The sequence below is a fragment of the Octopus bimaculoides genome, chromosome 9 (assembly GCF_001194135.2).
Source record: "Octopus bimaculoides isolate UCB-OBI-ISO-001 chromosome 9, ASM119413v2, whole genome shotgun sequence".
NCBI lineage: Eukaryota > Metazoa > Mollusca > Cephalopoda > Octopoda > Octopodidae > Octopus > Octopus bimaculoides.
The window spans coordinates 28,402,274-28,414,490 of record NC_068989.1 but is presented as its reverse complement, the minus strand read 5'-3'; the positions used below and the strand labels follow the sequence as shown (position 1 = coordinate 28,414,490).

The 12,217-nt window shown below is 38.3% G+C and overlaps 1 protein-coding gene across 5 annotated transcripts in view; it reads right to left on the bottom strand.

Moving 5' to 3' along the window:
- The window catches only part of LOC106877599 (probable G-protein coupled receptor CG31760), a 1,064,573-nt gene that overhangs the window by 14,064 nt on the left and 1,038,292 nt on the right, over positions 1-12,217 (bottom strand). The window contains exon 17 of one of the 5 annotated variants that reach the window (XM_052970509.1): positions 8,016-8,158. The exons of the other annotated variants lie outside the window; for them this stretch is intronic. The gene's annotated coding sequence lies outside the window, so the exon portion shown is untranslated. Of the gene's footprint in view, positions 1-8,015; positions 8,159-12,217 lie in introns of those variants that run through there. 5 annotated transcript variants of the gene reach the window in all.

Sequence of the window (12,217 nt, the reverse complement as noted above, 5' to 3'; positions counted from 1 at the left end):
CAATCTATACTATATATATATATATACTATATGTATATCTCTTCTGTATCTACCATTTAAATTTTTCCCTTGAAGAAGGGACTGTTTTCTAACAAAGATACAAAGCTCCATATTGGGAATGTCACATTTTAAACCTGAGAAAAGTCTTACATAGTTTTATTGTTCCGCTTACAGATTGTATTTGTAATGTGCAAATTGGTTGATTTCTGTTTCTGAAAATCCAAGCTTATCCAAACTGACAGTTAGGAATTTACTTACAAAACCAACTGCTCCAATTATTATTGGTATAAACGTAAATTTGTAAATTGGATATAGAAGCTGGAGGTTTCGAAGCAGTTGTACATAGTTATCTTCCTTCTCTTTGATTTTCAAAGAGATATTCACATCAGCAAGACAGCTGACCTCTATGATGCTACATAATTTTCTTGTCTGTTTCAAACAACAATACGTGGTCTGATCAATAAGTATCCGAACTGTTGCCATAATAATGAAGCAAAAGTATGCAGAGTAAAGCTGCTTGGCACAGATTGATCTTGAAACCTGCTGTGTATGTGCATTAAGTTTTAACGTTGTAGCTCATTTCCGCTGTTTATAGCAGTGCTTGAAAGGAAGGGGTGTAGCGTGTGATCATCGCATTGATCATGACAGAGAAATTTGAGCAGAGAATCTGCATCAAATTTTACCAAAAGCTTGGCGATACCTGCTCAGACGCCTACACAAAGTTTACAAAAAGTTTTCATCGTACTCGACAAAATCAAGATCTTGTGGCACTGAAACCCGAGTATCTTCTTAGTTAGCTGAAAGCAGTTTTGGCACAAACTTGGCAGACACGCATTTTATATCTTCAGTGATAATGGTCTGAACTTAACCGTAATTAATCTGCACACCTTCTGATAACTCACGGATGGTGATTCGACGATTTCATCTCACAGCTGCACACACATCTGCGATGTTTTTCTCAGTTCTGCTGGTTGCAGGTCTCTCAGAACGTTCGTCAATATCAACATTTTTTCTGCCATCTTGAAAACGTCTGAACCACTCATACATTTGTGTGCGACTCATACGCTCCTCTCCATACACTTTCTGCAACTTTGTGCAGCCCTCTGAGCAGGTATTGCCATGACAGCTTTCTCTGTTAGGGTCAATGCAACGGTCACACGCTACACCTCTTTCTTCCAAGCATTGCTGTAAACAATGGAAGTGAGTTAGAACTTCAAAGTTTAGTGCGCGTGCACTACAGTCAACTTTTGCCAAGCAGCTTTGCTCTGCGGGCTTTAGCTTCGTAACTATGGCAACAATCCGCATACTCATTGATCAGATCTCGTATCCAGCCTGTTAGGCTTACACTTGACAAATTTTTTTATGGGAGTGCTCTACCAGTATTCATTGTGCTGGTATTTATGTACGTATTCAGTAACAGAGGGTTCCAGGACTATCTTTTTTTCCGAATGGCATTGTATATTATTTTCTGCGACAACGTCATGTTGCATAGGGACGTAGTACCTTGACATTTTCAGGCAGCTGCTAATCCCATGTATGATGTCTTCCAAAGAAATATAACATAATCTACATTTACGGTTGGAACTCCAAGGGCTTCACTGTCTCTTTTGTTGATTAGGTATTAAGTAGTAATCTTCTGTTCTTGGATTCCAGTTGCGTAGATTTCGAAGTGTGATGTGATGTAGCGGTCATGAGTCTAAGAGAGGCGTTGTTTCATGCCAATGTTACTATCTTCTTCAAATCTACGAGAAATATACCCATGTATGGTCTTTTTGGTATGCTGGGCGCTTCACCTCCACGTCTTCTTTGAGGTATGCTAGCCCAGATGATTTGGCGTTGTTTGGGAAAGGAGTACTTCCTGAGGAGCTCACTTCCGACACGTAGGATATTGTTTTCTTCACTTTCCAGTACTATGTTGATGTATTTATTTTTGCTGCTGTTGTTTAGCAAGTGCTGTCTGAGAGAGACTATGCGTCATTCAAAGGCTGTCTGCGCTGATCTCAAGCCCCTACCGGCTTTATCTTTTCTTAGGTAGAGCCTGTCGATATCACTATTTTTGTGGAGATTTCCACTTGATGTCAGAATCTTGCAGGTTTCAATGTTTATAGAGTGAATTTCTTTTACAGACCAGTCAAATATCCCAAATGTTGGAACCAACACTGGTACTGAAAGTGCATTGTGGGATATTGCCTTGTTGTAAGAGAAGAGCTCAGACTGCCATATTTTTCTATTCACAGTACCTTCGTATGATATATTTTCATAAATGCCTAGGTACATGTAGCGTACTTTGTGAGACAGGAAAGATAGTGAGACCATTGATGGACAGGTTTTATGTCTGGGGGACTGATTTTCCTCGTTCAACAATTAAATAACATTCTTCTGGTCAAATTCCTTTCCTATGTCAGCTGAAAATGTCATTAATTCTAGTTGTTTTTCGGTATTAGAAATTTTAGCATAAATCTTGAGGTCAGCCACAAAGAAATTATGAGTTACATTAATATCTCTTGCAGTTGCAAACTCTAGAATGTACGGTTTGTTTTTTGTAGCAGGGATTATAATGGGTTTAACGTCAAAACGAACTGAAGCACAGAGAGAGACTATTTCCCTGGAATATTCCCTTTGAAATATTCATGGCATTGGAGACGGTTGTTCCACTCTCAGTACCAAGTGTGAGCATTGTGGTCCAGGTCTTTGTGAGTTTCTCAATGGCAGCAGTTAAGGTAGCAGCCACTTTTGCCAAATGTAGTCATTTCAGTGGCCATGAGCGTGGAATAGAGTCAAATGCCTTCCTATAAACAAGAAATATGGTTTTAATGCTCCTATGACGCTTTTTAAAGCTCAGTACAACTTTGTTTATCAGAAGTTGTTCGGCACATACCTTCACTTTATTCTTTCCACCGGACTGCTCATCAGTCACTATGTTGTTGGACTCACAATGATCCTGGAGGTATTGGGTGAGGCAGCTTGTGTACATTTTGTACATAATGTTTAGGCAAGCAATGGACATGTAGTTTTTAAGCAATTCGGTGGTTTCATTCTTGGCAACAACGACATTCATCTGTGCTATAGCAGGCCAATAATACTTTTGAATATACATATTAGTGGTTTCCTGTAAAATGTCAGCCTCCTATACCAGTATCCAACTACTAGGTCCCTTCCAGGTGCCTTCCCATTATGCAGTTTGTCTACAGTTATGGTGAGAATTTCCAGGTCAATTGCATATGTTTTACTCTTGATGCTGGTGCAATATTCTCTCTTAACTGCATTTAGCTACGATGCATTAAGGTTGAGATTCCTCTTTCCGTTCCAGATTTTCAACCAGAACGATTCAAGGTCATCTTGAGACGGGGTTTTCTTAGCAGTAATATTTTCCTTCCTCATCTCTCTATGTACTGTCTGTGGGTTAGAAGCAAACTTGTGATTAATACAGACTCGTTCAAAAATTAACGGTAGCGAGGATTTTTGCTCGGAGCCCTGAGTTCGTGTTTTAGAGTAATTAACCTCTCCTCAAGAGCTTGTTGTGAATAGTTACCATACACTTTTGTTAATTTGCTTGTGTATGTATGTATGTATGTATGTATGTATGTATGTATGTATGTGTGAGTGTATATGCGTGTGTAATATATATGTATATGTATCTATAAAGTCAGGAGTAGTATGTAGACTATAATCGTTTCATAGCTAGCTGAAGTTTCTTACGTAAGTAGTAACGAACACAATGCAGCTTATATGTATACGTTTTATTCTATCTATCTGTCTATCTATCTATCTATCTATCTATCTATCTATCTATCTATCTATCTATCTATCTATCTATCTATCTATCTATCTGTCTGTCTGTCTGTCTGTCTGTCTGTCTGTCTAAGAATATATAAGAAGTTTTTATCAGCTGACCGAAAATAATAGGCATGTACTATAAGTCTTCAGTTTGGTTTCCACTAAAACTGCGGCTTGACCTGCGACTGGAAATGTGATGTTGAGGATGATAATCAGAGGTGGCCAGAAGTGGTTTCTCCTTGAGCGGGTAGATATGGATTAAAGTAAGAACGAAAAGACAAAACGTTTGGCATCACACGAAAAAAAACCCAGTTTTCCAGCTCTCAACAATCTGCAAAATATCCTAGATGCATCCTTGATCCAAATACTGGTACCCTCTTGACTATGTGATCGTTCTACAAAAGGATCATAAAGATATCTTGATTACAAAATACTATGACGGGTACCAAATGTTGGACTGACCATCGAATGATCAGATCTCTTCTTCGTCTGACACTGAGGCCTCCAATCCGAAAATCGCAACCCTTTCTTCATATTGACATTGCTGCCCTCTCTAGTCCCGAGTGCAGAATTCAACTTGAGTGCAGAATTCAAGTTCAGCGCCCCCGTGTCCCAGATCTTCCGGCTGCTTACCTTTTCCAAGATGAAATCAACAACCTCTAGGACTCATCCCTCAGTATTCTACAAGACACTGCCAAAACAATCCTTGGGAAACTACACGTCGCAGCCCCGACTGGTTTGATGAATCAGTTGAAATCATACAGCTTATTCTGTTGACAAGAACATACTCCATAATGCTGTTCTAGCCATCCCGGATTCTGCCGCCATGCGCCAAAATGGAAGGATGCTCGTGCCACCGCACGTGTTAGGAATTCTCAAAACAGTTGGTGGCTTCGAAAGGCGGAAGACATTCAATGTTTTGCAGACAAGAACAAAACATGAATTCTATAACTCGATTAAGAAAATCTTCGGCCCTTGCAGAAAGGTGACTGCTTCGGTGAGATCATCAAATGGCACCTTACTGAAAGAGAAAATTGCGATACTTCATAAGTGGGCCGAACATTTTCAATATCTTCTGAATCGGGTCAACCCCGATGACCCCACGGCACTTGAGAGATTCCAGATCTTCCTATCCAGACAGAGTTTGACAACCTCACCCCAATATTTGATGCGGTCCAACAGGCCATCCTCGGTCTCAAAAACAAGAAGTTTCTCAGCGACGATGGAATCCCACGTGAGATTTACAAGAATGGTAGGCCTCACCTTACATCCCATCTTTATTCTTTGTTTCTTTTCTGTTGGCAGTGGAAGACTGTACCTGACAGGTTGTAACACTCCAATCTACGAGAGAAAGGGAGACCGTGCAGAGTGCGGCAACTACAGGGGAATCTCTCTTCTGGATAACGCCGGCAAGATCCTCTCACTTATTCTCTTCCCACGTCTTCTATTTCATGTTGTCAACCTGGTTATACCTGAATGGATTTCGACCAGAAAGAAGGACTTCTGACATGATATTGTCGGCCCGTCTTCTTGAGAGCTGTCGTGAACAGCAGAGAGACATGTTACGCCTTCATCGATCTAACAAAGGCGTTTGACACGGCCAAACCGTCCTACGATGTAGCGCCTTGCTTCAGAAGTTTGACTGTCCACCAACATTTCTTTTGATCGTCCAGACGTTTCGTGATGGTATGCAAGTGAAAGTGATATTCAACGGTAAAGACTCGTAACTCTTTGTTGTCCCGGTGGAGAGAAAACAGTGATACACTCTTGCCCCTGAGCTGTTTAGCATTTACCTGGTGGCAGTAAAGATTCTTTCCAGGAGACAGTTCACTGAAGAAGAAGAAATTCGTATCAGGTACCGCTATGATGGCAACATCTTTAACATTCACTACCTGAAAACCACATCAAAACATCCTCAACCACAGTGTATAAGATTCAGTATGGTGACGATTCAGCGACACCATCTCATACCTCTGCCTGTAAATCATCGAAAAACTGAAGGTCTCCAATCAGCCTTCCAGTCCTCATTTTCCCCACAACCTGCTCTCATTGATGATGCTCTTTTACTGCAGGCAGACCATTCTGCTATCTTAGAAGCACGGTCTCTAACACTGGATTCCTTGACGAGGAGACATTCCGTCGGATCACCTTGGCCTCTGCTTCTTTCAGAAGACTCAGCGAACGAGTCTTTCAGAGCAAGAATTTTAGAGAAAGCACAAAATTCTCCGTTCAATGAGCTGTCTGTGTATCCAACCATCTGTATGGGTCTGAGTGCTCGATACTTTATCAGCGTCAGATTAGACAACTAGAAGCGTTCCATATCAGATCACTCCAAAGTATCCTCGGTCTCACGTGGAAGGACAAGGTGTCTCATACCGAAATCCTCCTGATGGCTGCAATCTACAGCATAGAGATCGTTGTCTTCTCTGGATTTGCCATGTGATTCGAATGCCGAGTAACCGACTCCAAAATATGGTCCTCTTCAGCGAGATCGAGATTGGAAGTAGGCCTCACAGATGTCCAAAACTTCGTTTTTATGATCATCTCAAGCGGGCTCTCATTTTATGCAGTATCCCTGCGGTTGGAGTCTCTGGCTGTTATTCGGAAGGCATTGAGGTCTGTGTGCGATGCTGGAGTAGATCGCTTTGAAATCAAACGCAGGAGAATGCATGAAAAGAGGAGACGTCGTCATTAACCCCTGCAGCTGTTGTTCAGGGCCACTCTCAGTGCTTTCAGTGCTGTTACACACACGCGCACACGCACACACACACACACACACACACACACACACATAAACACACACACACACACACACACACTCATACATATGTATATGTATATGTATATATAAGTACATATATATACACATATATGTGTGTATATATATGTATATATATATATATATATATATATATATATATATATATATATATATATACATATATATATGTATATATACATATATATATGTATATATATATATATATGTAAATATATGTATATATGTGTGTGTGTGTGTGTGATGGCTTCTCTCGTCGCGAACGACCAAATGAGGTTTCACTAAAAGAATGCGGTATATGTTCTATGGACACGCAAGTGTCTCTTGCAAACCTGTTGGCAATTGGATCAAGTTTAGGCCTCAGTTTGCTCGAGTGCTTATGGATCATTTACTGCGTGTTTTCTTAGGTGCACAGTAAGTCCTGCTTTGCTCCGTACCATAGTGACATGTAAGGTTTTCATTGGAAGAGTGGCGTTTATATACGCACACATAGCTCGGTATGTGTGTGTGTGTGTGTGTGTGTGTGTGTGTGCATGTGTGTGTGAACAAATAAGTTACGCATTTATGAAGTTTAATAGAAGTATTTAAATAGGTGTCCTAAAATTTACGTAGGAATTTAAAATGTTATAACATGTCAGATCCCTTAGTGACTTTGGCTACATTTATACATAGTCACACACATATACATGCACACAGACATACACACATGTATACATATATATACGTATATGCAGTCATATACCAATACATTTACATAAGCGTATTCAATGTGTTTCGTATCGATTTTTACTGTAGGTTTCTATTTCATTGCATGTATCGCTTCGCTGATATTAGATAAATATATAGGTCTGTTTATTTTTGCATAAACACTCCTGGTTTGTATAGAGAGACTCATTCGGCCTATATGCTGCTTTATATATTCCAACGATTTCGTTTAAAATATTTAAAGGCATCTAACGATAATGGTTTCCTTTGTTTCTTTAAATTTTGCTTTCAATATTATGAACATTTTCTTTATGTAATTTATCTTTTCAGAAATATATTCTAATGCAATAAAATAAAATTAAAGGACAAAAAGACAATCAAAAACAAACAACAATCGGGAAAATCAAACACAAACTAACAAACATAAAAAAACAGTGAAATACAAAACAATAAGAAAATATAAAAACATATTTTGAAAATATAATACTTATAATTTTTTCTTTTGTCTACATTGACTTTTCTATTTGCTATGTAGTGGTTTAATGTAGATTACATTTCATTTCTATTTCTGTTTGTAGCTTCAAAAACGTCAAGAGTTACACACATTTAAATGCTAAATACACTGATATCGGTTTCAATCTTACAATTTAACACAATATGTGGGTGTGAAGGCAATACCATTGAAAGGATCAGATACTATTCAACCAAATCAACGTCTGATGACACCTATTGAGATAAAAACCAGTGTACTCACACAAATGTTCTCTTATCTCCAGACAAGGACTTTGTCCTATTCCTTAATGGTATATCAACTTTACAGAATTCTTGATTCTTGCAATTATCTCCTATTCTCATATGGAACTGTTTTTAATTACCATTTGGCAATTGTGACAAATCCTGTAGAGACAGAGATAATTTCAAATTTATTTAAGAATTTATACTGTAATTTTATAGAATATGCATTTATTTGCCTTTTTTCCCCTCTAGCATGGATTTCAAACCTGCAGCAGCGTTTTGCTGTTTTGTCCCAACTGGAAATGATTAAGGTGTTGAAATTATCAGATCTCCTAGAAGTCACTTGTGATTCTTAGAATGCTTTCCTCCATAAATATCTGTTTCCTTCTAGTAATTTGTTCCTCGTTTCTAATATATAATTTCCAATAGTAATATATCTTTCTCCACCAACATTTATTTTCCTTCTTAGCCATACCTTCCATTAACTAAAATATGTTGGCTCTTCTGTCATTTGTGCTCTCCTACTAACATGTTTTAACTTATGACATCCGCTTGCTTTTCCAACATCTTTCCAATCTAACTAACTTATGTTTCCTCCGACCGTCATTTACTTCTTCTTACTAACGCATCTCCTTCGTCCTACCAATATCTGTTTCCTTCTCCTTATATCTGTTTCCCGTTTTCAACATCTATTTCCTTCCCCCAAAATACGTTTTCCCTACTAACATTTATTTCTACATATTTGCGTTTCCACCTACTAACAATTGTTTTCGCTCGCTGCTTTTCTCTACCTTGTTCTCCACCACTTATAATTTAGTCAAGTAATTTATTTATTTAAGTAATTTATCAGTAAGCATTTTTGTCTGTCTGTCTATCTGTCTGTCTATCTATCTCTGTCTGTCTGTCTGTCTCTCTTTCTCTCTTACTCTCTGTCTCTCCAACGAAATGCCCCGTTGGAAACGTTAGACTTCTTCGTTACAATAAAATGATATATTCTACTTTGTTGACATTTGAACTCGCATTTTCCGACGCATACAATTACTATTTCCTCGAATTTTACCGTTATACTTCTTTACAACAGACTCTCATTTTATTCCGAATGAAAGTTCATTTTTCATTTCGTTGACATGACTGAATCCGGAGCTAAGAACGGCTTGTAAATTATACCATGACATTTCAAACACGATACAACCTAAAGCAACACGGGCAAATGTTTTCATTGAACCAACGACGAGAAGAAGAAACCGAATCGTTTTGAAAGTATACCGTACTATCTAGCCCTAAATGTATAATACCTGAAAAAAGATGTAATGATCACAACTGGAATATCTTTGATTACTGATTATGCTAAGGACTGAACAACAACGCAATCCATTAGTTGATAATATATGTTAACTTCCATTCAACAATTCAACAATTAAAACAAAACGCGAAGTATCTTAGCATGTGTAGAAAAGAAAACTAAACGTTTCATAGAATGTTTATATCTGAAATAAAATTTCTAAATTTAATAAGTTAAATACACAGGTGACTGCTTTGTAGACATTGAAAACGGAATCTTTAACTGATGAGCATTAAGAGGCGTTAAACATCAAAATACGAAATCATCGATGATCTGGCTACATCTGCGACCGTAGGAAGCTTGTCTCACTTGTTAGTCATTAAGATAGTGCTTCTGTGGCTATTGAGTTGTTTTGACTCTTATTTCTAGCAATACTGGTGCTGATTAATGCCCTTTGTCACGTAAGTGATGTGTGTATATGTGTGTGTGTGTGTGTATTTGTGTGTGTAAGTCCTATGTAAGTCCTCATGTACAGCTAGCTTGAGAGGGGGTACGGAGATGTTGGTCGACTATGGCTCGGATATAAGGACAAGCTGAAGAGTAACCTCTTAGAAGTAAAGATAGCTCACAACACATTTGAGCGAACAGCCTCGGAACGAACAAAACGGAGATCGTTGTGTCAAAATAGTATTAAAAACTTTGTTGCAACCAGCATTAACAGGCTTCGAGGTGCAAGGCAAAGGAGAAAAGCGGCTGCAAATATGCCACCTGCACTGGCCTGTCATGCTCATACTTGTAACATCTGTAGCCTTCTTAGCAAAGCTTTGATGGGACTTAAATGTCACATTCGACATAAGCATTATGACTGACAAAGAAAGAGTACATTGTCGGAGCCTTAAACGTCGAAACCGACGGGAGAGTCCATCATATATATACGTATGTATATGTATTCTTTTGTTCTTTTGTTGTTTTACTTGTTTCAGTCATTTGACTGCGGCAGTGCTGGAGCATCGCCTTTAGTCGAGCAAATCGACCCCAGGACTTATTCTTAGTAAGCCTAGTACTTATTCAATCGGTCTTTTGCCGAATCGCTAAGTTATGGGGACGTAAACACAGCAACATTAGTTGTCAAGTGATGTTGGGGTGGCAAATAAAAGCCACACACACACACACACACACACGACGGGCTTCTTTCAGTTTCCGTCTATCAAATAATCCACTGACAAGGCTTTAGTCGGCCTGATGCTATAGTAGAAGACACTTGCTCAAGGTGCCACGCAGTGGTACTGAACCCGGATCCATGTAGTTGGTCAGCAAGCTACTTACCACACAACCACTCCATATATGTATATATATATAATTATCTCTTGTACGTGTAAGAATATGTTTAATATACAAATAAAAATATGATGTAACCTACATTTAAATACAAATATAAATATATATATGTAAATATGTGTGTGTCTGTGCATGCGTGCGCGCGCGTGTGTACTAAGATTAAAAGAATTTGTTATAAACTGAATTTAAATATCGCGAAGCATTTTGATTTTACATACACTTGTTCAATATATTGGCAAATATCATACTTCAACCATTTCCAACACAATGCATACATTCTCTGCATTAATTAACTGCACATAAAGGTGCTTTTATGGCAATCTAGTGAAAGAGTGAGTAAGTAAGAGAGAGAGCGGGAGAGAGAGAGAGAGAGAGAGAGAGAGAGAGAGAGAGAGAGAGAGAGAGAGAGAGAGAGAGAGAGAGAGAGAGAGAGAGAGAGAGAGAGAGAGAGAGCAGGAAGTGGAGTGTGCGATGGTGATGTGACGTATTGCTATGTTAGGATTGACAGTAAAGTACATAGCTGTTATAACATTAGCAAGGTATATAAAGAATATAACGTATGTCAGGCTGAATTACTAAAATACAAATCATATTCATACATGAGTAAGTTAAGAAGGATTGACAGCTTATTGTTTAAATAACCATCGTTTCCTATTCACTTTTATGTCGACGTGAAACATTTACATACATAGAAACAAGGCTGTGAAGTTATGAAGTTTGCTTCGCAAACACGAGCTTTTGGATTTTATTCCACTGCACGGCCTCTTGAGAAATTATTTTCTTCCTTTTGCTCGACGAATCCAGGTGTGCGAAATTTGCTAGATGGAAACTGAACGGAAGTCTATGTATGTCATTATTCAGTTTATTTCAAGATTTCTTGCCAAAAGCTCCTTCATTGGAATTTCAGCATCAACAACAGGATATTTTGTATGTATGTATGTATGTATGTATGTATGTATGTATGTATGTATGTATGTATGTATGTATGTATATATGTATGCATGAATGTGCAAATTTGTTTGTTTTATGTATGTATTCTCATGCATGTAGTTGCATATCTAGACATGCTCATATATATTTAAATAAACCTCTGGAAAGTTTTACAGATTTTTACAATTCCAGTGATGGGTTGGATCTGTAGTCTTCGAATTAGCTTTCTCCTTTCTGGTCTTTAGAAACCTAATTTCTCAAGATTGGTATTTAAGCAGTGTGTTACATATCCCAGGGCCCCAGTATTTACAGGTATAAACCTGAACTTTTAATCTGGATAGAGTAACTGCAGATTTCTCAATAGTTCAGCATAGGTGTTCTCTTTTTCACTGATCTTCAGCTTTATGTTAATATCCGCTGGGCAGCTAATTACCACAGCTGTGCACAGTTTCTCTTCTCTATCCCAAATCATTATATCAGGTCTGTTGTGCTTAAATTTTATTGAGGTCTTCACTGGTACACTCCACCAGTATTCCTTTTCATTATGAGTAGCTATGGCTTCTAGCATGTCCTCGGGATTATCCTTCCGACGGATTTCATTATAGAGTGTCCTAGCTACAACATCATGTCTCATCGGTAGATAATACTCTGATTACATTTTCTGACAACTG